Source organism: Cornus florida, unplaced genomic scaffold (assembly GCF_030987335.1).
Source record: "Cornus florida cultivar Cherokee Brave unplaced genomic scaffold, ASM3098733v1 CherokeeBrave_3.0.0_Hap2_Chr06, whole genome shotgun sequence".
Classification (NCBI taxonomy): Eukaryota; Viridiplantae; Streptophyta; class Magnoliopsida; order Cornales; family Cornaceae; genus Cornus; species Cornus florida.
Genome location: NW_026775576.1, coordinates 35,408,645 through 35,436,370, shown reverse-complemented (window position 1 = coordinate 35,436,370; position 27,726 = coordinate 35,408,645). Strand labels below are relative to the sequence as shown.

Below are 27,726 nucleotides of genomic sequence, written 5' to 3'. Positions count from 1 at the left end.
CCCAAACCCTAACCCGCTTATCTCGTGTCGTGTTAGCGTGTCGTGTCAAATATTGCCACCCCTACCTATAAGCACATCATCGTAACATTTTCACACTGCAATGAAAAAAGAAAAAATAAAAAATAATACTGATCACAAGTATATATAAACAAACATGGCTATTTGATAGGACTTAAATTGATGAACTCATATATGAGGATGGGTCTAGAGGAACAGAAACTTCAACAGCTTCTTCAAGCATCTGTGTGACTTTCTTCATGGTTGGCCTTAGTGACGGATTTTCCTGAATGCACCAAATCGCGATCATGACAAACTTCTCGAACCTCTTCATGTCATCCTTGGCCTCCTCATCATTTTCCACTAACAATTGAAGTTTCCCTTCTCCGTAGCAATCACAAGCCCAGTCAGACAATGTCATTTCATCTTCACACTCCCCGTTTGGTTCAACATTCTTCTAGCAGCAGATGAGCTCTAGCAGCAAGATACCGAAGCTGTAGACATCTACCTTGATTGTAGTAGGCATGTTCCTGAACCATTCAGGGGCCACATACCGTTTTGTTCCCCTTATTCCAGTCGTGGTTCGAGACTGATCAATCTTCAGAAGGTTGGATAATCCAAAATCAGATATTTTCGCTGCGAAAGACTCATCCAGAAGAACATTTTGAGGCTTGATGTCACAGTGTATGATTTGGGTGCTACACTCGTGGTGCAAGTAACACAGCCCTCTTGCAGTTCCAAAGGCAATCTGTATTCTTTTGTACCAATTAGGCCTTGAATTTTGGAACAGAAAGCTTGCCAAAGATCCATTGCCCATGAACTCATACACCAATAGCCGGTGTCCCCCATCGTTGCAGTATCCAAGAAGTTGGACTAAATTCTTGTGATTAGTCCGGCTAATTGTGCTCATTTCAGCTTTGAATTCCTTCTCTCCTTCACTCACCATCTTGTCCAACTTCTTGACACCAACTATCTTCCCATTTTCATTCTCCAGGAACCCTTTGTACATTGTCCCTAAAGCACCACTACCAAGTTCTTCATTGAATTTATTGGTAGCATCTTCTAGCTCATTGTAAGTGAAACTTCTTAGATTCAGGCATGGCACTACAGAGTATGATTGAAGCATCTTTGATTTTCTTCAATTGAAGCCAAGCAAGACCAAACGGGATGACACAAGTAAAACAAAGTTCAGCAACACAGAGCTGCCCTTTATGGGTATAAATGTAAAAAAGTATAAAATTAGGGGTGTAAAATACAATAATAAAAAATTTCAACTGCGGCGTTTGTATTAGACTTTTTGTTTTTTTTTCAAATTTTTTGCCAAAAAACCACTGAATTATCCAATGGGTGACTTAGCAAACAGACCTTAGCTGAAAGAGAACTGAAATAGAAATTGACTTAAATACTCATTGGTCGATTTGAAAATCTACTTTGTGGGTGCCTCTTGATTTTTTTTTTTTATTAAATAAATTAAACGACATTATTCATAGAAATACTTGTATGGCAACATCATCTTCATGTATGAAGTTATTAAAAGGGTGACTTTTCTTCATGGACTGTATTATTGTTGACACCGGCCTCACATTACAAACGCCTTAACTATAAAGGAATAGAATCTTATCTAAATATTAATTATATCATTTACATTAATTTTATTATTAGTATCAATTTATCATAAAAATAGAAAAAAAAAATATAGTTATAAGTATCATTTCTAAACTGATTAACTTATTATTAAAACTTTACTACTTATAATTAAATTTATTATACTCGATTTAAACTTTTTTACTGTAACAAATATACTTTTTTTTTCCATGCAATATATTCATGAAACATTAAGAAATTACTTAAATTGTTTAAAATTTTTCCACTTAACATATTTATTTAAACAATTAATTTCAAGAATTAAAGGTCAAATTATGCCAAATTAATGGAGAATATGCCATCAAATTAGTATGATTTTTTTTTTCATAATTTATTTTAATAAGAAAAATTATTTTAAATTTAATTCAATAAGAAATGACATTATAATTATTTAATAAAAAAAATAACTCAGGTGTGGGATCATTTTGCAACAAAATATGATAATTCATAACTTTTTTACACTTTATCCTATATTATATTATTATTATTTGACATATCACGCAGTATTTCGTGTCCTATTTTTTAAATATTTTTGTATCATATAATTCACGTGCTTCATATTTGTGTGTCGTTTTTGTGTCCCTTATTTTGTATTCAGAGACCTACTCACTCAAAACATTGGGACCGGGCTTATGAAATTCAAGTGCACATAACTTTTATTATTAATTATATTAGAGTTGAATCCAACCAATCCATTTTCATCCAAGGGCTAGTATACATCCTATATAATCACTTTACCCCTTCAGAACTTGTAAGAGCCCTACTCCACTGATAAAAGACTATTCACCCATATGCTTCTGATCATCACACTTCTTTGAAGGAGTCACAAGACACCTCGATAACACAAACACATGTGAGACATGGCTCAGTACGTGTCTGACATAACTAAAGGTGTGATGGAATTTAAATTCTCTTTGCTAGAAGCTGGGCATGAAAATGATGAAGCCAAATTTAGAACACGTCAAGACACCGTTGGGTATTTTGCAATTAATCTCTTAAAAAGGGAATTCCAATGTCAATCTAAAACATACTATGGGTTAATTGAAAATTTGATATAAAGTTATGGAAAAAGTAGCAACATATTCACTGATTACTTTCCAGATAATGTAGATAAAATCAAGAATAATATATATATATATTTTGTGTATATACCATATAATAATATATAATTTTATATTATATTATGATTCTTTAACATATCCCTGTCCTTTTCAACTTTTAGATTTGTGGCATTGTGATTTGCTTTGTGAAGTTCCATTCTGCATTTACAAGTTCCTTTGAGATGTTTTATGGTAGTTGCAGAGCTGAATAGGTGTAGTTTGCTGGTTTTATTGATTTTCAGATTATTTTTAAATCTTAATCAATTAAAACACAATAAATCAATCACACACAACCAATAAAAATAAAAAATAAGAAAATTAAGATATGACACACAATTTTTTTTGTGAAAAACATCAAAGAGAACAATTATGGAAACCTAAGTAAAAAAATAAAATAAAACTAACCCAAACCTAACCCATTGACTTATGTGTAAACATGTAATTGATCCGAAATCAATAATTCCGAAAAGAAAAATGATAAGTCTTTCGACGTTAATTATCGATTTTTCTTACGAATATAATGTGGTTGGATCCCATTGGAACTCTTAGAAAAATTCTCGTAAACATCTTTTTTTCTTCCACTTATTTCCAACTACGTTATATTCGGAGGAGTAATCGGCAATTGAAGTCAGAAGATCTATCACTTCTCTTCCCAAAAACTTGCCCGAATTGCATATCAACTAAAGGGTATTACAAGGGGTTGATAAGCTATAAAATCCAAGAATCATAGAGTATGTAACGAGAAGAATAGGACATCTGAGTATGTTTGGAATTCGAAAAGAAGCAGCATCAACGAAAGAACTCCAAAAATGGTGGATATGCATACATTCGAGGTGGTTGTCCAAGTTACATGGCCAAGTCCACAAAGTCACATAAGTCTTCTGAAGCAAACAGAGTGGGACCGGAATCCAATTATGAGGATAGAGAATTTCTCTAAAGACAATCATGTGCTTCTATTTATGAATGATAAAATAAATTTCACTCTAGCAAATTAATGACAAATTCTCATTATTATTATAAAAAGGAAAAAAATAAAATAAATTAATGACATATTCTCATTTTTATTGAAAAAAAAAAAAAAAAAAAAAAAGGAAAAGAAGAAGAAGAAGAAGAGAATATGTCATTTCTCATGAGAAGATGGAGTTTAAAATGCAGATTGGCACCCACAAAGAAGCAAGCATAAGCATCAATGAACCATAATCTAATTACTTGGGGTTCAATTCTAAATGAAAATCTTTTCATGTTACAAATTACAAACACTTCTTTTTTTTTTTGTCCCCAAGTTACAAATTACAAACGCTAACAAAATAACCCGCAAATCCAACAGCATCTACGTGTTTTAAATCTCTAAAATTCTGCTCCCTTTCACCTTTTCTGCAGATGACTCAAGATAAGAAAGATTGTCAAGATAGAAGAGGAAGCAGCAACTCCAAGTGAAGAGAATGTTTTTCTTTAATGTGGTCTGGCCAATGAAAAATTTCCGGCATTTTATCATGAACTTCAGTCCATTTCAAAAAATATCTTTTGAAAGTTGAAATATATTCCAATTGCAATAAACTTGATCTATATCACGACTATTTCTATCAGGATTCAGCAAACTCATTCATCAATTTACCCATACATGCTTCAATCTCAACAGCCATCCTCGTCACCGAGGGCTGCAGCTATGTAGTACTTACTCACCTTGTAGAAAGTTAAGAGTTCAAGTCCGCATAAGGGAAAAGTGGTTGTGTGAATTTTACTTTTCCTACTGGGATTCAGCAAACTCGTTCCTCTTCTCAACCCAACTGGAACCAGGTTTCTTATGGACCCCCATCGTCTTCATAACCTGCCTCACATAATCAACCTCTTTCCACTCTCCATCAGCAGCATAAATATTTGACAGAGACACAAAACCAGCAGGTCTCTTCAATTCCATCCTCAAAATATCCTCGGCCGTCTTTTTAGCCAAATCTCTTCTTTCGTGGATTCTACACCCATTGAAGAAAGCCCCCCCAACTGAATCTGTAATTCCATTGACATTTCCTTCACCAAATCATAAGCTTCTTCCATCCTCCCAGAACGACACAGAAGATCAACGACACAAGCATAATGCTCTTTGCTGACTTCAACCCCATAATTCTCTCCCATAGACCTAAATATCTTTAAACCCTTCTCAACTAAACCACCATAGCTACAGGCACAAAGAACACAAATCAAAGTGACTTCATTTGCTTGCATTCCTTCATCGTGCATCCTCTGAAAAAGTTGATTGAGCTATCAACCAAGCCATGCTTCCCGTAACAGCCAATCATGGCATTCCACGATGCTACATTCTTAACGGGAATTTTGTTAAAAACATTCGAAGCGTCCTTCACAGACCCACATTTCGAGTACGTGTCAATAAGAACACTAGCAACAAAGACATTAATACAAAGATCCATCCTATATATGAGGCCATGAATTTCTTTTCCACTTTGAATTGAACCTGTTGATCCACAAGCAGGGAGCAGTCCTGTGACGGTCACCTAATTGGGATTTAGCCCAGCAATCAACATGTCCCGAAACAACTCCATAGCTTCAACATATTTTTGGCTTTGAACAAATCCTGCAATCATTGCATTCCAAGTAACCAAATCAGGAATGAACCCTCCTCTTCTCATTCTAGAGAACAGCGTGAATGCGCTATTGCAATATCCTTTCCGCGCATAACCTCCTATCATTGCATTCCATGTAAACTCGTTCGGTTCCAATCCTTCCAGCTTCATCTGCTCAAACAAGACAACCGACTGATCAATCTTTCCCACATTAGAATACCCACAAATCATTGATGTCCAAGAAGCAACATCTCTCTCAGTCATTCTATCAAACACCTGCCGGGCATAGCGCAGATTCCCACATTTGCAGTACATATTAATTAAAGCATTACCCACAGATACACCTGACTCGAATCCCATTTTACTCCACATAGCATGAACTTCCTTCCCCTTACACAAATCCATTAAACCAACACAAGCTTTCAATACACTGGAAAATGTATAATTATTAGGAATATTTCTTGATTTTTCCATCAAAGAGAAGTACCCAATTGCCTCTTCAGAATACCCATTGAACGACGAAGCCAAAATCATCCAATCAGGGGAGGAACTAGTAACAGGCTAACCTGGGCTATAGCTTAGATTCAATTGAAAAAAAAAAATTTAGTACTATTATTCATATAAGCCTGTATACTACTCTACCCAATTCATAGTATTTGTATAAATAAAAAGAGTAATAATATTTACAAAGGTTAAGCCTTAAATATGAGTAAGTCCATACACATGTCCAATCATAAAATAAATCATAATAAAATATAATAGGGCCCAACCCAGTAAATCAAACAGTCTATGGAACATGACCTAAACTCTTCGTGTGTAAAGCACTAAGGTATAGGTGGATGGATTATTATTGTTAATCCAATGAAATATTGAATTTTATTTAAAAAAAAAAAAAAAAAAAAAAAGCGCTTTGTTGAAGATTTGATAATTTCTTGTTAAATTGGGTAATTTACTATATAATGGATTAATAACTAGTAAGAGGTGGAGCACATATGTTTTACTTTCTAATATGAATTTACTGATAAAGAACATATATATCTCGCATTCTTGTAGTTATTTGTTTTAACACTTGTATAAAGTAAATTTCAATGGATTCTTGACTGTGAAAATACGTTAGAGTTTGGAAGTATAAATGTGTTAAAAGGTTATAAATTATTGGGTTTAATTGAATAACTGATGCCAGATAATTGTATATTTAAAGTATGGATGACACACTAAGCAATCATAGGTTTAATTGTTTTTAGCCCTCCCTACTTTGCAATCCTGGCTCCGCCCCTACATCCAATTGAATGCGAAAACATTTGGTTTTGGAGTGCTTTGAAACTTCAGCTTAGCAGACTTCAAATCCCCACAAATTGCATACACACCAATGATCCTAGAGTTCAAAGACAAGATGCTCGTATTAATACCAGAAGCTAATAAGAAAGCATGAATTTGTTTGCAGGGTTTCAATGCCTTCGCTTTCAAGCATTTTTGCAGTAGCAAGCTCAAATTATCCAATGACAAGTTGTTTGATGTCAACAATGGGTACTTCATACTTAAACATAGTCCTCCATCAGCAACAATTAGATAATCCAAGAAGATAATCCAAGATTCTATCAAAGCCTACTTTTTGTATAACAAGAGAGTGCCCATAAGACTCACGCCAATCCTCAACTCACCTCACCACTCACGAGTAGGCCTGTAAACTTATTGGATTCGGATCAGATCCAATCAGTCAAATTCATATTAGATTTGTTAAGCTAAAATTTCCAATTATTTTTAATTTATTATTATTATTATTTTATTTTATTTTTTTCAAACAAAAATTAAAATGACATATATAGATGCATGGTTAGATGAAACAAAGAATTGTTAATATATAGGATGATACATAATATAATTATGCAGCCAAATGAATATAGTGATAAATAATCATATACGGAGTATATAAATTTGATACTAGTAGATAATAGTATATTGTAATCGAATATTCCCTCCGTCCCATTTTAGATGTCACGTTCGAGAATCGCGAGACAGAGGGAGTAATATAATAAGACATATATATATATATATATATATATATATATATATATATATATATATATTTAATTTTAATCGGATTGGATTATTATCTAACCGAATTACCTATAATTTATATCCAATTTGTTAGGGTAACTAATTATCAGATTCAAATCATTATTGGATTATCAAATTATTTTTTTAATTCATATCCGGATAATCGAATTAGATTTGAATCAAAATTCGATCTATTGACATTTTACTCAATAGGGATTTAATTATTATTATTTTTTTTATTTACAAGGGATTTAATCATTTTAAGGTTGCAAAATAGGCACTTAAATATTTAAATAATAGTATATGACCTGAAAAAATTAAATTGTATATTTATATTTTTTTGTAAAAAAATTTTGCTCTAGTTTTTTTTTTCCCTGTAGTATGCTATTTTGAGTGAATAGCCCTTAAACTATCTGAAAATATTTGATACTCGTCCCACCAAGAACAATCAATATTTTCCTTAATAATAAGAAAGTAGTATAATTCCCGATTAACAAAGATAAACTATATTGTCTGTACTATTCAATTTCTCAATATGAGAAATTATTCGCTACACTTTTGAACAATCACCCCTAATCTTTTCACATTGTACAAAAATACATTTCAATCAAAAATCTGACATAAATTAATGTTGTAATACTTGTTTTGCCCTTTTTACTCTTTCAAAAATGTCCAAGGGGGTATATATTATACTAATATAATAGTATAGAGGTGTTATATGCACATTATCTTCTTTTTTTAAAAAAAAAACTTTTTTCTTTATATATATCTCTAATTTTTTTTTTTTTTTTTTTTTTTTTTGAAATTTTGAGAATTTGTAAAATAAGGATTTGAATTTTTTGAAATTTTAGTTTACTGTTTTCTATTAATTTTTTTACTTCTTTATTTTAAAATTTTTTTCGTACCAACGCAATTCAAAAAAAAAAAAAAAAAAAAAAAAAAAAAAAAGGTAAAAAAATACCAATATCAGTGTGCATTAGTTTTCGGAGTTTAGAGCTAATTTATTTATTTTTAGTTTGCACTTTATTTTCGTTTTTTATTTTTTATTTTTATCTTTACTTTTCTTTTATACTTTTATTTTTTATTTTTATCTTTACTTGTTCATTGTCGGCATCCTCCAATAGTATCATTTTTGGTCATTTTACAAAATTATTTATTTTTATATATTTTATAAAATTGATCAGTAAAGGTAATTTACTCAACTTAGGGTTTAAATTTGTTAGAGGGACCTATATGCAGCAAATTGAAACTTTAGGGATGTTTTTGCACTGGAGGGGCATCTTCCAATAGTGTCTTTTTAGGTCATTTTACAAAATTATTTATTTTTGTATATTTATAAAATGGTTCAGAGGATTTAAATTTGTCAAAAGGACCTATTTGCACTAAATTGAAACTTTATGAGTGTTTTTTTGCACGTAAGGGGTGTAATATGCAATGTAAGCATACTTTTAGGTTTGTTTCTTGCACTTGACCCATCAAAATTATGGTCCTAGGACAGAACTTTATGCTATATTTTAATACCTAGGTATTTTTGACTCATCCAATGCCGGTACCCAATGCCAAATGTGAAAAGAAATGGGTTAGTGTCATGAAGACAACCTGCCGTAAAATTTATATTAAATCTCTATGATGAATTGTCTTTCAAGTAAAAATAATAAAAAAAGAACATTGGAATAGAACTTTTACATAACCACTGTTCCACCACTACCACTAGGGATGGCAATCTCCTTCAATCCGGCGGGTTTTTGCCCCGATCCGCTCCTAGTGGGGTGGATTTAGTAGCCCTCTAAATGAGTTTGGGACGGAAATGGTAAAATAATTAAAAACTAAAAGTGGGTTTGGGGCGGAGGCGAATTTAGTAATAAACCCGCCCTGCTCCCTCCTCAATTATATATGTACCTTTAAAATTTTTATATATATATAAAATATGTATTTAATATTTTCAAGACTCTTGTTATTTTGTTTCATCCGTTAATATATTAATATATACTACTTTGTAATATTAAAGCGGGACCCGTTTATTTATTAGCCAAATTGAACACATTGGACTAATTTTATTTTATTTTATTTATATATATATATATATATATATATATATATATATATATATATTTACTACATAATAAAATTAGCATAGCCCGTCCCGCCCCCACAATTAAACGGAGTAAGCAGGGCGTAGTCGATACTTTGTCTGCCAGAGTAGGGGCGGGGATGATTTAACAATTACTAACCCACCCCGGAGTTGGAGCGGAGTTGGTATAACGGATTTTCTAATTAGACGAAATAAGGTTTAGCCAATTCTGCTCTATTGCCATCCCTAACTACCACATCATCGCCACTTCCACTGTCATCATAACCAACGCAGACATCGTCGCCTTCCACCTCCACCACCACTGTTGACTGCCATTTCTGTATATATATATATATATATATATATATAATACCCCTCTAGTTACGTAAATTATACTAACAAAATAACATTTTTATATATATATAATTTATGTAACTAGAGGGGTATTTTGAAGAATTCAATTTAAAATTTATTATATTAATGGTGGTGGTCATTCAATTCCTATACATCATTATGTATTTGCAACCAAACGGTAGTATGAGAATTATCACTCCATTTCATTCTCATTCTCATTTCATTTCTGCCTGCATGTCATTCCCATGTGCCTGCATTCCATTGTTATTTGTACATACTAAACAAGGCCGAATGGTGTTGATCATTTCAAATATACATCATTATGTATTTACAACTAGTAAAATGAGAATTATCATTTTATTCCCACTTGTATTCCATTTTAATTCTCATTCTATCTCTATATGTATTCAATTTTAATTTCTTCGTACCAATCTAGGCTCTAAATTCTAATGAAATTTTTTGCTTTTGTTTTTTTGTGTTTTTTTTTTTTCCTTCTTATAAACCCAAGGACCTCTCAAGGATAGGTTGATCAGCAAAGGCTAGGTATGTTGTCACGATTTGATTGGTCATCATCCACTGGAGTATATAACTTTTGAGTCTATTTCTTTTATAAGAAGGCAGGTAGGGGATTGTTCTTAAATGCAACAACTCAGTAGATCTGAATTTATTTATTTATTTATAGTATTTTTTTTGTACTTCACAAGTTTGTTGCAATCTGCCAATTGTTAAGGGTTTTATTAGTTTACTTCTTTTTTTATTATTATTTTTTTAATTTACTTTTATTTATTGTTTTCCAATTCTCACACGTTCTACATGCATGAATTTTAATGCTTATATCTATCATTATTCTTTAATTTAGTAAAAGGAATAAAATCTAAAGTCTTTTAAAATAGAATTCATAAAGAAGTCACAAGTAGTGTTAAATTGTCTTTACAAATTTAATAATTCGTATTTAAATTTATTAAAAATTATTTTTAATAAATTATTTGGTAAAAAGTAGGCTATCAATTAATTTTGAAGTTCATCTTAAGGTCAAAAATTAATTGAATTTTGGGTAAACTATGACCCGATGGCAGGGAAAATCCCTAAAGTAAGTAAAATGACTTTCTTTTTCCAAGCCCAAGAAAGAGAATCTCACGCGGGCGCCGAGGAAGAAGCCGAAGATGGAGCAACGTGAGTCTTTGAATGGCAAAGAAGGAGTTGCCGTAGAGTTTAGTTGAAAAATTCAGGAAATGAAGACGACATGGACGTCTGCGTGCTCTGAATGGCGGTGAGCACAGATTATTTGGCGGTGCACTACACAATAGAAATGAAACACACCAGCGACAAACTGAAACACATCAACGGGAAGAAAATAACAGATCCAAAAAAAAAAAAAAAAATTGTAAAAAAATTAAAGACAATATATCCAAACCAAAATTGATTGAAAAAAAAAAAAAAAAACGTTCTAATTCTACTCCGTTGAGGTTTTTCAATTCTTCAATTGATGGTTTTGGGCAGTTAATTTAATTCCCAAGGAGAAGAATTTGACGGGGGCAGGAAATGGGAAAATGTGTGAAATGTTGGGTTTGGGTTTGAATTAGTATTTGCATCTGCAGGGTAGAGAGAAAGGAGAGCGGAGATATCGCCAATTGTGGTGTTGGATTTGTGGTGGTAGTTAGTTTTTTTTTTTTTTTTTTTGGGGGGGGGGGGGGGGGGCGCGATTGTGGGTAATGGTCCTGTGGTGGTTGGCGGGGTCAGGATTGTGGTGGTAGTTTCGGGTTTGGATGGTGGTGATTGGTGGCCGATGGTGGTTGTTCATAGAGAGAGGAGAGAGAAAGGCCAAAATAGGTTATGGGTTTTGCAGAGTGAGGGAGGGTGCCGCTGGAAAAGGTGGCAGCGAGGACAGTCCCCTCTTGGATCCGGCAGCCGCATACAAATATGGGCCTCTTCATCAGAAGTAAAGCACCAACGACATGTCTTTCAACTTCGGCACCACCGACCCCTTCTTCACCACCGAAGTTTCTTGAAGACCGGCATGATATGACTACAACAGCTCCTCTACACCGCTGCCATGGGGAATGAAGAGGAAGAGATGGAGGGATTACGCGTCCAGCCACATCAGATTCCACGTATGTCGGTTTTGAAGTCGGCGAACACTAGTCGTCAAAAATCAAATTATATATATATATATATATATATATATATATATATATAATATCATATTTTATTCCTTAAATGCTGTAGGTTCAATTTTGTTTTTTTAAAATTTTGGACCACTCATTTCTGTCAAATTTCTAACAGCAAACGTAACATTTGCAACAAATAAAATAATTTTGATGGTTAAATGTGTACCGAGTCTATTAAGAGAGATAATAAAATTTAGGGATTTACTGCACTTTACCATTGAATTTTTTGCATTTAACTTTTGGTCCTTGAAATTGCTACCTTTCACATCACCCACTTAAGTTTATATCTTTTGAAATTGCGCCGTTTTTAATAAGAGTGAAAGTGTCTTTTTTTTTTTTTTTTTTTTTTTTTTTTTTACCCTTTGTTTTTGTAATTACTTATATTTTTTGTTTTCCAATTCTCACATGTTATATATGCACGAGTTCTATCATTATTCATTAATTCAGTAATAGGAATAAAATCTAACTCTTTTAAAATAGAATTCATAAATAAGTCTCGATTTATGTTAAATTGTCTTTACAAATTTAATAAAAAATATTTAAATTTATTAAAAAATTTATTTTTATTAAATTATGTTATAAATAGTAAGGTATCAATTAATTAATTTTGAAGTTTATCTGGAAGGTCAAAAAAATTCACGTGATATTATAATTGAGGTAAAGTACAATGACACCCTAAGATTCGCCATAAGAACATACATATACAAGTTGGCTATTTTTCAGACAATGACACTCCTAAAGTTTAAAAAAATTGACAAAGACACCCTGTAACCACCTTCCCCCATATGACACCTAGAGAATTGACCAACTTACCATTTGACTATTTAGTAGACCTTTTTAACTTTACAACTTAATGAATTGGATCAATCTATCCATCATTAACATTTGATGCAAAAAAGTGGAGAGGAAACGAAAATGTTTTGGAAAATAAATTAATTTTTTTCTTAGTTGGTGGTACTCACACACACATGCATCCACTAAAACTCAAACCCTTGACCTCTCTTTGAGAAGTAAGGGCCTAATACCGCTAGGCCACTGGCCTATTGGTTGGAAAATAGACTCATGGAATTATAAAATTGAATATTTTGGTAGGGATGCAACTTGGGTTGGGCAACCCGAACCCAAACCGAGCTTGCCCGATTTTTTCTGGGCTTAGACAATTATTTTTACAAATAGGGTTAAGTTTGGGTTGAAAGATCTCAACCAGAATTTAATTAGGGTTATGCTTGCGTTGAGGTACTAGCAACCTGAGCAAACCTGAATTCGAATTATAATATTATTTTCATATATATTTTTAATTTTAAATACATTATATATAATATATAAACTACGATTACCTTTTTTTCTTTACAACTTCATTTGTTAAATCATAACTTATTGTTTGTTAACATTTTAGACAATTAAATTTTCTAAGAATTTGTTTGGAATTTATTCAAAATTTATAAAATCTCTTTAAACTTTTTTTTTTTTGCTTTAAGTGTAGTTTGATCTAAAACTAATTCAAGATCATATTAATTTTTTGGTGTGAAGATTAGCTATATGAGTAATTCGAACTCACCCCAATTTTTAACATGGAATTTAAACTCGAATATAAAATTAGAAGGATGGATTGGGTTCGAGTTGAGTAGTTAGGGTTGAAAATAGGGTTGGGTTGGGCTTGTGTTTAACATTTCATATAGTGGGTTGGGCTCGAGTAGTTAGAGTTGAGTAGTTATACTTCAAACCCGCCCAACTCGCCCAAGTTGCAGTCCTATATTTTGGTGATGATCGATTTCCACAAGGCTATCAAATAAATAAATTAAAAACCTAATTTCAAAGAGTGGAAAATTCTAGATAGCAGCTGTTGTCGAACTTTTATAAAAATATCTGTTTGGCCAAAAATTATTGATAAACACTGAAATATTATACATTTGAGCCCTTAACTTGCATTTTTTATTCTCTTGATAATAGTTTTATTTGTAATTTTATGTCGTTTTAGTGTTTTTCTTATTTTCAGGCCCTTAATTATAAAGTCAGTTAAAACCGTGGGTTTTGTGCTTTAAAGATGATATCCAAGAGATTAGGAGAAGATCACATTCATTGGGTTGAGCCATGATGAAGATCCAAGTTCAATTAGATTTGGAAAAAAGCCCAAAAGAAGTCACAACCTAATGAGAATGGAAACAAGAAGAAAAGGAAGAATCCTTCTCCAACTAGGAAATTCTTTCTTGATTTGAAAACTGGACCTGTTTTGGTATTCCAACTACATCTCCTTTTGTGAGTGTCAAAATGGCTTAAATTTCTTTTAGTTGAAAGGAAATTCAAAGCTCTACAAATTTGTATTTTGGAAATTTCGTCAAAAAGGAAGTTTACTACGTCAAAACTAAGCTGTAAGACAGCACGAATTTTAGAGTCCGAGTTTGGCAAATTTCCTATTTCCTATTTTGTTTTGGAGTGGTTTCAAGGGCTATAAAAATAGGGTTTTCTTCACAACTAGAGGAAGGGAGGAGGGGCATTGATAGTATAGTTTAAAGACTTTCTTCAGAGCTAGAGATGGGTTTTCAAAGACAAGATCAAGCAAGAGAAGATGAGGATGGAGGTTTCCACATCCATGAAGTCTTCTTCCTTCTCCATGAGCGGCTAAACTCTTTTTAAGGGATTGATGTAACCCTAATCTTAACTCCAATGGTTTAGTTATTTATTTTATTGGGATTATTTATTGTATAATGATTGCATAATTAAGGGCAAAACAATGGTTGTACCTTGATTTTGGAATTTAATGCTTAAATTCAATTATATTTGATATCTTACCTTGTCTTAGGAAGAAGGATTTATATTGATCTCGACCTCTCTATTTTTTGTGATTATAGGGTAGGTTTATCATGCAATGGTGCTTAATGATCATATGTTTACGGGTTTGATACGCCATGCTAAGGGAAAATGGGTCGTATTACACCCTTAGTTTAATGTAGTTAGGTAGACGATCTATGCTAACCGAAGATGGGTTATGCTTACCGAGGATGGGTTATGCTTGCCCTAGACATATGACTTTTTCTTTATAAATTATGTGTTGTGCTTGTAACCACACATTTTCTGATCATACAAAATATCCTAATAATATATCTAATTGACCATTGGAGGGCGGATTAATGGTGAAGTCAATACCTTAGACTATTTATCTCTTGATTTCTCTAATTACTCAGTTTAAGTTAGATTTAAATAATTAGTTAAATTAAAATTTAAAACTTCTCTTTCAAATTAAATTAGAAATAATTATAGTATCTTGACAGCATAACTGTTGCAGTCATTGAGGTTTGACACCCTCAATATAGCCCTATAATGTAAGGATTCGTACTGTTGCGAGTGGTTTATCATTGAAGAAAACACACATCAATTTTTGGCGCCGTTGCCGGGACTGCTTACGGTTGCATTGTTAAGTTAGGGTTTAGATCTAATTTAGTTCCTAGCATAGGATTGGTATATATTTGACTTCTAACTTATTTTTGTTTTCTTTCAGTGCAGGTATTTGGGTTCGAGAGCTTTTGCACAGCAGAAGGAACAACATTTTTTAGACTTTTTGTGAGCTTTTCTTAATCTTATCCTCGCATTTATTTATTTTATTTATTTTATTTTTATTTTTGAAGGAGATTAAATGAGTATGGAGGAGTTGATAGATCTATGTTTTATAGGGAATATTACAACCCTTGCACTTATAACCCTTTTTCGTGTCTTGTTCCTTATGAAATTGAGTCCAATTCGCTACAAACATCACCATCTTACTATGGACTTGATTATTCTTTTCATCCTCCTTATAAATACTATTCTCCCCAACAGCTCCATGATAAACCAACTCCACTCCCTCCCGATTTCCAGAAGAAGTTTTTGCTAAATCTTCTATGCTTTAAGAATTTTCTAGAGTAGTGCATTCTAATTCCCTTGCTTTAGCTAGGCTTGAAACTTAGATGGAACAATTAGTTGATATTTTTAATCATCAAGAGGAGGCGGAATTGACAAGTCAGCCCATGGCCAATCCAATAGAGCACAACATAATTGATGAGGATACTCCTTGTAATTGGGATCATGAACTTATTCAGGCCATCAATACCTTAGAGAGTGAGGAGACTGTAATAAATATAAATGAAGAAAAGAATGATGAAGATATTGAGTTTCCTAAAGATCCAATTGAGTCTTTGAAAGATCCAGCCTTGCTACATAACAAAGGAAGTAATTCTTTGAATGTATTTCAAGAGCACAACAAGGATGCAAGATGGACTGTGGATAAAGGGAAAGAAATTAAATCTTCCATTTGTTTTAACATTTTGGTAGATGATTTTGAACCTCTTTATAAGATATTACGATTGTTTATTGATGTGAGTGAGGAAGTAATGGGAAAAATTGATAAATGGTTAAACGTGAATGTCTTGTATCCCCTTTTTAATAGTTTTGACTAGCAAATATCCCCCACGTCTGCTAGAGACTTTAAACTAAGCATGTGATGGGGGCATCGTCTCCATTGTAGATTATTTTTTATTTATTTTCCTTTTAGTAGCTTAGATTAAGTTTTATTTTATTTTTACCTTGTTTAGTGGTTTAGTTTTATTAAAATAAATAAATAAATAAATAAAATTCATAGGTTAGATTATTATTATAATTATTATTTTAGATTAGGTTAATTTTAGGTGAGTTTATTTTTATTTTAGTTTTTCTTTTTTAGAATAGATTAGATTTTTCTTTTCTTTGTATTTATGATGGTTTGTTTTTTTTTTTTTTTTTTTTTTTTTTTGGTAGTTTAGGTTAGTTATATTTGTTTTTGTCCCACATCGAATTCTGATAAGAATTGAAATGGGTACAAATGGATTGGGTGTTAGCCCACCTAGTAGCTTAAGTTTTTGGGTAAGATTCCAAAATACCCTCCTATTACAGTTAATATCAGAGCCAAATCCGGTGTTCCGCCAAATGCCACCAAAGGTAGGCAGGGTGGCCTAACCGCAACTCCCGCAACGAGGGTGTTACAAATTCGGGTGGGGGATAATGATTGATGGCAATGGTCATCCATCTGATGTATATATTCGTAGAAGATTCTGAAAATTATTTGTTCCACTGTATAGCTTTTCAATGCATGACCATGTCCTCTCAGATTTTATTATGTTCTTTTACAACATTGCCATTCTTATAGCATTGGAGAATGTTGTAAGATATTTTCTTATATTTGTGGCTCACATGATTTGGACACGTGATTTACTTCTATTATTTACTGGTAAAATAAAATAGATATCAGATTAATATTATATTATTTGGTCAACTTATAAATTACCTTTTTGGTAATTAATTATTGGAGAAGTGTTTTCCTATTTATTCCTTAGCACTATCACTATGGGGAACAATTATTCGTATAGCAATAATGCTTAATTTGTTCAATCTTTCCTAAATTTTGGACTTAACTTACTTATTCCATTATGAGAAGTTAGTCCTATTAAGAAGTAAAACAGATGTATCATGCGAATTAAGAGATATAATAAAATAAACATAATAAGATAAAATGTTCACAATAATAATGCTTTGAGTTCATAACATGTATATATAACTTAAAATATATATATACAATGTATAACTACAGTACCCCTTTAAGTGGCAACTATAAAATACTAATAATAATGCTTATTTGTATTTATATGTATACATTTATTAGTGATGTATCATTTAATTAAACAGATAAGTTACCTTTGGATATCCTATATCTACTAAATTAAAAAAAAAAATACATACAACCCTTAATTTTCATTTAATCACTTGAAAATCAATTCCCTATGGAGAATTATTTCTCATTATTAAATAAACTCAATATTCATGAATACAACAAAAAATTATAAGCATTATAATTCATAAAATATTGCAATTATGTCTACCACTAAAATTAATATTCATCAACTATTATGGTTAGACCACTTTGGTAGCTACTAACCTTTACATAATATGAATATTAAATTAATTAGTGACTAATTCATCATTAATTATATTTACTATTAAAATTAATATTCATCAACCACTATGGTTAAGCCACTTTGTTAGCTACTAACCCTCACATAATATGAATATTAAATTAACTAGTGACTAATTAATCATTAATTTACTCATTTAACATTATACACACATACTTTTACTTGTTGATTGAAGTTTAAGCAACTTCGATTTCAGAAACTTAATAGTCCAAAAAATCAATAAAAATTTTCTTTTATTTAATATACATAATAAAACGTGATTTTTTTTTTTAATTTATGGACTTAGAGATCATAATTAAACGAATGTAAAATTGACTCTCCATTATATATGGATGTATGGGTACAAAACGATAATTTATTTATATGTTCAATAAGATCAAATTTATAGATTCAAGTTTATTTTAAAAATTCAAATAATAAAATAAATAAATACGCATACTTTATGTATTTAATAATTTATTAACTTTTAAATAACTAAAATAGAATCTTTGAAATCATTGGACATCTATTAATATAATAATAAGTTTCTTGAAAATAAATGACATACTGAAACTATTTAAGAACCTTCCACATCCAGGCTTTGCATACTATTACTACGGTAATTCGTGAATTGTCTTATATTTGGTAACTGATCCAAATTATAAACCCATTTATTTGGTAATTCGTGAATAGTCTCATGAGACCGATCAAAAACAAATACTATATATATATAGATTCCATAAGAAAATTAAATTATATAAATATTTAATTTTACTTTATATTTACACATTATTTATATGGAGAAAAGTAATGAGTTCTTAAACCGTAAGCTCTGATACCACATGTAAACTATAATTCTTTACGAAAATCATTAATCACAAATAAACATGAATCATAAAATCTTAGAACTTCATTATCTTCACATTACTATAATGCATAAATAAAGTAGCTAGATATAAATACCTCGATCTGTAATTGAAAATTTTGTTGAGATCACGCTAAACATTGAGATCCTTTTTGCGAAAGGAATAACGTGATAAACTACAAGTACAAACAATAGCAAAGCGTGTAAAAAATGATTTCTCTCCCTTGGTCTTTTGCACATATAAACATTATACGTGCTTTTTAATTAGCGTACATAACGGATGGGGAATATGCACTTTATAAAGGTAGAGAGACAACCAATCTTCTTTTTTAATAACCTTAGTTCCACTTTTCATCAAAGTAAGGAATAAATAGGAAAACACTATCATGTAATCTATCATGTATTAGAAGGAATATCAATAAGTGATTCAAAATATACAAAAGTCAAAAGACTTACTTTTCTTTTCAAATTATTCTGTATGTTTCATGTAATCTTTCTAAAAGTGTTTAATACATAAATGACACTTTTGTATTATTAAATTCCTTTCTTTTAGTAGATTGACCTAAATCTTCTAATTTTGAGTGTTGTTGACTTAATGTCTTTTCAGTATTATTCTCAAATTCCTTTCTAATTGGTTAGGTCATTAGATGAACATAATGATTACCATGTTACTTAAGTCTAGTCTACTCCTAAATTAACATAATAAAAAATTGCTTTGTACTTTTTCATAATATTATTTTTCTAGCCAAAAGGAACAAATAATCAATTGTAGATTAATTATTATTCACATATTCATGAAAATGTATTCCTTAGTGTGAGAATATAATCTCTTATCCCTTACCAACTTGTATATACATCAAACTCTACAATATATGCATAAGAAATATTTTTCATTTCTTTACCTTCTAACTAATTCATTCTTTGGGATTACATTAGGTTAAATTTATTTCCTTTTATGTATGGAACAGTACTGGTTAAATAATGTTCCATACCAAATCTTTCTAGAACTCTTTCAATATATGTTTTTTGAGACAATTCTAAAAATTCACGTGATCTATTATGGAATTTTTCTATTCCTGTCACGTTGAATGCCTCATCCATATATTTCATTTCAAAGTTCTTATAGATAACTTTTAGTTTCATATAATAAACTAAGATCACTACTAACAAACAAAATATCATCAATATATAGAATCAGAAATATAAACTTACTCCCACTAACCTTCTAGTATATACACTGATCAATAGTGTTTTCCTTAAAATTAAAAGAAATAATGGTATCATTAAACTTAATATATCATTTTTAGGAAGTTTGTTTAAATCCATATATTGACATCTTAAGTTTACAAACCATAAATTCTTTACCCTCTAATGTGAAACCTTCAGGTTGTTCCACATAGACTTCCTCTCATTCATAAAAGTTGTATTCACATCTATTTGATGTAACTCTAAATCATAATAAACTACTAATGTCATGATATTTTACAAGATTCCTTCTTATATACTGGAGAGAAGGTTTCTTTATAATTTCTTCATTCATGGCACTAATCCATTTAGTAAAATCATTACTATTAATGGCTTGTGAATATGTAACCGAATTCGTATATATCTCACTATATATCAAAATCAGATTCTTGTAAATATACCACATAATCATCTTGAATAGCAGATTTCCTTTTTGAGATAGTCTTAATGTTATTCTTTGTGGTTTTTTTATAATCTATTGTTTGGTGACAATCTCATCATGAAATTATTGATCATTCAATTATTCTTCGTTATTATACAATTCAACAGCTGAAGGAATAATTATTTTCTTAGAAGTTATGGGTAAAGAAATTTATACCCTAACTTCTTGAATTATCATATTCTTATTTTTATCACTCCCACTGATTTCACCATTCTTAATGAATCTGATATTTTCCGTTTTAACAATTCTCGTAATATATTTAGGATAGTAAAACTTGTACCCTATAGATTATAGATAATAAGAAACTACTCAACATACTCCTAACCATGTCCAGAAGAGTACGATTACGCCTTTCAGTTACATGCTTCTACTGTGGCATGCATAATATAGTGTATTGAGCACAAATGCCATGCATTTCAAGGAATTAAGCAAACGGTTAGAGTATTAACCCGTTTCATCATACTTTTCATAATATTCACCACCTCTATATGACCTTATATGATTTTCACTTTTCTATCCAGTTGTTTTTCAACCTCATTTATGTATACTTCAAGAGTACCCACTACTAGAGATTTTTCATGCAACAAATAGATATATCCATAACGTGAAAAAATCAACTATAAAGGCAATAAAATACTTTTCTCTACCAAAAGATGAACATCAGCAAGTTTACAAATGTCTGTATGAATAATTTCAAGAAGCTCTTTACTTCTTGTGGCTTATTTCTTTATGTATTTGGTTTGTTTACCCTTAATACAATCTACACACACATATACCGAAATCAGTAAAGTTTAGATATAGAAGGATCACATCCTTTAATAATTTTCCTAATCTTTCACTGAATATTATCCAATCTTTTATGCCACAAGATAAATAAATTTTTATTAATTGTGCTACGTTTAATTCTAACATTATGATGCAAGGTCAAAAGGGTTTTAATAAATAAACTATCAAGTTTGAATTTATAGAAATCATCAACAATAATACCATAACTCACAAATTAGAATTTCTTGAATAAACATCATTATCAAACTTAAAGGAAAAATCATGAACATAAAGTTTTGAAATAAAATCAAATTGAGAGAACTTGAATAAACATAAAAAGTTTAAAACAATTTAAATAAAATTCACTGTCTAACACTAAACATAATATCACAATGGTTTCAACAAAACTTTTTTTTTCAATTCTCATAAATAATAAATTCTCATTTAAATTAGTGGTTTAGGCCATAAGAAATTCCTGCATTTATTAGAAATATAAACATTAGTACGTAAGTCAACCTATCATGTATTAGAAGGAATATCAATAAGTGATTCGAAATATACAAAAGTCAAAAGACTTACCTTTATTTTCGAATTATTCTTTATGTTTCACGTAATCTTTCTAAAAGTATTTAATACATAAATGTCACTTTTACATTATTATATTCCTTTCTTTTAGTAGATTAACCTAAATCTTTTAATTTTGGGTGTTACTCATTTAATGCCTTTTCAGGTTTATTCCCAAATTCTTTTCTAATTTCTTTAGTCATCAGATGAATATAATGATTATCATGCTACTTAAGCCTAGTTTACTCCTAAATTAACAAAATAGTCAATTATTTCACTTTTCACTTGTCTTAATAATATTAATCGAAATGACCCATACTGAGTAAACAAGAAATTGAGAATAAATTGAATAAAAAAATTCTCATCTACAATCATCTCTAAGGTTCTCAATTTTGTAACAACATTAATCATCTCAAAATTATGTTCATACATGGTACGAGTAACAAAAAAAAAAAAAAAATGCATAGTAGTGATATCAATCAATAATTTTCGTTTTAGATATTTATCCACAATACGAAAACATTTTTTTAGTCAAATATTTTTTATGCATATATCGTGGAGTTTGATGTATATATAAGTTGGTAAGGGATAAGAGATTATATGCTCACACGTAGGAATACATTTTTATGAATATGTGGATAATAATTAATCTATAATTGGTTCTTTGTTTCTTTTGGCTGGAGGAATAATATTATGAAAAAGTGCAAAGTAATTTTTTATTACTTTGTCTATTATGAATTTTTAATTTGTAACGTGCTTTGAGGCTACAATTTATGATTACCGAATTTATTTCAGGACTTGGAGTTATTGGTACCATTTTCAGATTGCTGAAAATTTATGCTGCAATTGTTGATTTTCTTGTATGAAAAATGATAGGTATTCTAAAGTTGAAATACTTTATCATTAAAAAAGATATTTAGAAATAACGAATATCTATTGAACATATAAGCACACAACTTATGAGTACAATCCATTAACGAATGAACTACCACTCAAGACATTTATGGAATATGTTTAAAAAAATGGGTCTTGAATGTAGTCAACAATGATTATTTTTAATTATGGATCGCTTAAAGGTGTTTATATATATTTGATATTTTGCGCTCATTAAATGTGTTTATAATATTTCCTATTAATTAATGTACATGTACATATTACTTTAATAAGTGGTAATAGGAATAGTTTTTGAAAAGACATTATTGTTAGATCATTATTGATACTTCTCATTTATAGACTATGTTGAATAGGTTATTAGTGTTGTGGTATATGGAAGAAACCGTATCATTTAGTGATACACAACCGGCATGGCTCACATTGGTAATTTATATACTATGGTATTTATAATGATCAACTTAATTAGTTAATCTGATTTATGGTGCACACTAATGACAATTTTACTAAACCACCACAGAAGTTATCATATGGGTCAAGTGGAAGACTGTAAGATATTTTCTTATATTTATGGCCCACATGATTTGGACACGTGATTTACTTCTATTATTTGGTGGTTAAATAAAATAGATATCAGATTAATATTATATTATTTAGTTAAATTATAAATTATCTTTTTGGTAATTAATTATTGGAGAAGTATTTTCCTATTTATTCCTTACTTTGATAGAAAGTGGAATTAAGGTTATTAAAAAGGAAAATTGGTCCTCTCTTTGCCTTTATAAAGTGCATATTCTCCATTAGTTATGTACGCTAATGAAATAACACGTATAATATTTATGTGTGCAAAAGGTCAAGGGAGAGAAATCAGTTTCCACATACTTTGTTATTGTTTGTACTTGCAGTTTATCATGTTATTCCTTCCGCAAAAAGGATCTCGATATTTGGTTTAATCTCAACAAGTTTTCAATTACAGATCAAGGCATTTATATCTAACTACTTTATTTATGTATTATAGCAATGTGAAGATAATGAAGTTCTAAGATGTTAAGATTCATGTCTATTTGTAATTAATGATTTTTACGAATAATTATAGTTTAAAAATGTATATATCCATCTGTACTTTAAATGAATGAACTAATACCTCTAAGCATTATCATCTTAATATTTGCTCACTAAAAACTGAGTATAAGCATACATGAACAATGAATATAACACACACACACACACACACATACATGATAGGAGCTAAATTAATTGAACTGTATTTGAGTTTGGGTCTGGAGGAACAAAAACTTCCAACAGCTTCTTCAAGCATCTATGCGACTTTCTTCATTCAATCAATTTATTATGAATGAACTAATACCTATAAGCACATCATCATAACATTTTCACACTGCAAAGAAAAAGCAAAAAAAAAAAAATACTGATCACAAGCATATATAAACAAACATGGCTTTGTGATAGGACTTAAATTGATGAACTCATAGGATGGATCTGGAGGAACAAGCATCTGTGTGACTTTCTTCATGGTTGGCCTTAGTGACGGATCTTCCTGAATGCACCAAATCGCGATCATGACAAACTTCTCGAACCTCTTCATGTCATCCTTGGCCTCCTCATCATTTTCCACTAACAATTGAAGTTTCCCTTCTCCGTAGCAATCACAAGCCCAATCAGACAATGTCATTTCATCTTCACACTCCCCGTTTGGTTTAACATTCCTCTGGCAGCAGATGAGCTCTAGCAGCAAGATACCGAAGCTGTAGACATCTGCCTTGATTGTAGTAGGCATGTTCCTGAACCATTCAGGGGCCACATACCGTTTTATTCCCCTTATTCAAGTCGTGGTTCGAGATTGATCAATCTTCAGAAGCTTGGATAATCCAAAATCAGATATTTTCGCTGTGAAAGACTCGTTCAGAAGAACATTTTGAGACTTGATGTCAGAGTGTATGATTTGGGTGCTACACTCGTGGTGCAAGTAACACAGCCCTCTTGCAGTTCCAAAGTCGTTGCAGTATCCAAGAAGTTGGACTAAATTCTTATGATTAGTCCGGCTAATTGCGCTCATTTCGACTTTGAATTCCTTCTCTCCTTCACTCACCATCTTGTCTAACCTCTTGACAGCAACTATGTAACGACCCACTCCACCACATGGTATGATATTGTCCGCTTTGGGCCTGAGCCTTCACGGTTTTGCTCTTGGACTTCACCCCGAAAGGCCTCATACCAATTGGAGATGACACACTTACATATAAGCACTTCACATTTCCTCTACCCAGGCGATGTGGGACTGTGCACCCGTAACTCGCCAGTGTGGTAGCCTGACAGTGTTTCTCGCACCCGCCCACAGCACACCTGCCCACAAGGTCGTCACAATCCACCCCCCTTGGAGGCCCGACGTCCTCGTCGACACACTTCCGGCTGGGTCAGGCTCTGATACCATTTGTAACGACCCACTCTACCACATCACATGGTATGATATTGTCCGCTTTGGGCCTGAGCCCCCACGGTTTTGCTCTTGGGCTTCACCCCAAAAGGCCTCATACCAATTGGAAATGATGCACTTACATATAAGCACTTCACCTTTCCTCTACCCAGGCGATGTGGGACTTGTGCACCCGTAGCTCGCCAGTGCGGTACCCTGACAGTGTCTCTTGCACCCGCCCATGGCACACCCGCCCACAAGGTCATCACAATCCACCCCCCTTGGGGGCCCGACGTCCCCGTCGGCACACTTCCGGCTGGGTCAGGCTCTGATACCATTTGTAACGACCCACACCACCATATGGTATGATATTGTCCGCTTTGAGCTTGAGCCCGCACGGTTTTGCTCTTGGACTTCACCCCAAAAGGCCTCATACCAATTGGAGATGACACACTTACATATAAGCACTTCACATTTCCTCTACCCAAGCGATGTGGGATTGTGCACCCGTAACTCGCCAATGTGGTAGCCTGACAATGTCTCTCGCACCCGCCCACGGCACACCCGCCCACAAGGTCATCACAAACTATCTTCCCATTTTCATTCTCCAGGAACCCTTTGTACACAGTCCCTGAAGCACCACTACCAAGTTCTTCATTGAATTTATGGGTAGCATCTTCTAGCTCATTGTAAGTGAAACTTCTTGGATTCAGGCCTGGCACTACAGAGTATGATTGAAGCATCTTTGTTTTTCTTCTATTGAAGCCGAGCAAGACCAAACGGGTTGACACAAGTAAAACAAAGTTCAGCAACACAGAGCTGCCCAATAGCACTGATCCAGAGATGATAAGAGTTGATTGATCTTTATTCTTTTCCGGCCTTGCACCTGGAGATGTTCGTTGAATTCTGTTTCCTGATTTTTATCATCGCTTTTCCTTCAACACTGGGACCGTCCCTCCCATTTGAGAGAGGGCTATTCTTCTTCCAACAATATTGACCAATCTCCACTATTTTAAACATAGCAACAGCACAAAAACAATCTCTCAAGCACTCTTCTCTGCACCAATCTTCACTCACTGAATGAAAATATTCATAATCAGAATCCGGCCAGTCTGTGTTGGTCATGTCCTCGAAGCCAAAAAGATCTGTTTCTTGTGATACTTCAGCATCACAATTTTGGGGAATGAAGTTTTGCTTGCATCCACTCACTGCATCATTTGGATTCATTAGGATGTATCCCAGCGGGCACCTGCATATTGGTCTCTGAGCACCTCCTAATGTGCAGTAGCTGTTGAACCCGCAAGCCCCACCACCAGTATCTTGCCTGATGCTCGTGCATATGTCTTCAGGTATGGTAGAAGAAGGGGACCATTCCATACGCCTTCCACCAGTTGAGCCAGCAGATTTTGGGTAGACGTAATAGATGAGAACTCCATCATATTCAAGAACAGCTCGCTGGTAAAATTGGCTCGGTGAAATTGGATTTTCTAATACATAATTTAGTACGCTTCCATTACTTGCGGTGAGCTAGACGTAGCCAGATTGGTTGAAGATCACCTCCAAGCCACTGCCCGCAGTTGCGGTTGACCAATAAGCTTTATTAGTTGTATTCAGAGGAAAATTTAAGGTGGAAAGCACCAGATCTCCACTGGTTTGCAGCTCAAACTCGAATCTTCCACTTGAAAGATTTTTGTTAGAGAAGCTAGAGACGAGCTTTTTGCCTTGACTCAATCTTTGTGTTGGTAACATTGTGTCTGTTGGATTATCAAAACTCTGCCACAAAAAGGCAGAAGTATTGGCAGAATTGTTACTCACTAGCACTGCCGAAAGCTGCAGACCATATATTATTGCCATTTGGGTCATCGAGAACAAACCTGCCATCTGTAGTGGGTTGAATTTTGGATCCTTCTTGCCCTAGATTGTTGCGATTGGCTGACCAAACTATGGTTTTTTCAGGTATTTTGTTGAACCAGATGGCTAGATGGAAACCTCCAGTTCCACTAATCTGCCGGAACCCAAAAGCAAAGTCGCCCGATGGTGATACCCATGAAGAGTTATCGTCAGGGGCAGTGAGTGATTCACCCAAAGTAACATTGCTGGTACGTGCAATTGTTAAGTATGGCAGTGAAAGTAGGATGAAATAGATAAGAGATGATACTGCAAAGGCCATGGTTTATTGAAATTGTTCAAGTATGGCAGCAATTAAAAATACTTGCATACTAGAATGAAACTTCAACATCGTCTTCATGTATGAATTTATTAAAGGAGTGACTTTTCTTCATCTGACTATTACGCAGAAGTTTTACTTTATGTTAACAAGACGACCATTTCAATAAATACTTATGATAAATTCAAAGTAGAAGTACGTGGGGAAACTTTTGATATATCAGGTGGCGCGCATTTTCATGTAGGTTTCTAGAACTAGAAAAACACATATTGGTACTACTTGGAACAAATGGTATATGTTCAAGTAGAATAAAATAAAAAACCTTGTCTGATGATATAACTTTTAACCATATTGGCAGTATTAATATAAATTACATTTGCTTTTAACTTAGTTGAGTTGTATTCGCTCTCATGCGACATACAGTTTGTTTT

General features: G+C 32.3%; 2 pseudogenes; both read right to left on the bottom strand.

Annotated features, from left to right (window-relative positions):
* On the bottom strand, nt 1-27,636 carry LOC132311320 (G-type lectin S-receptor-like serine/threonine-protein kinase LECRK3; annotated as a pseudogene).
* On the bottom strand, nt 4,002-5,970 carry LOC132311321 (putative pentatricopeptide repeat-containing protein At3g49142; annotated as a pseudogene).
* Nucleotides 27,637-27,726: the final 90 nt, after the last annotated feature.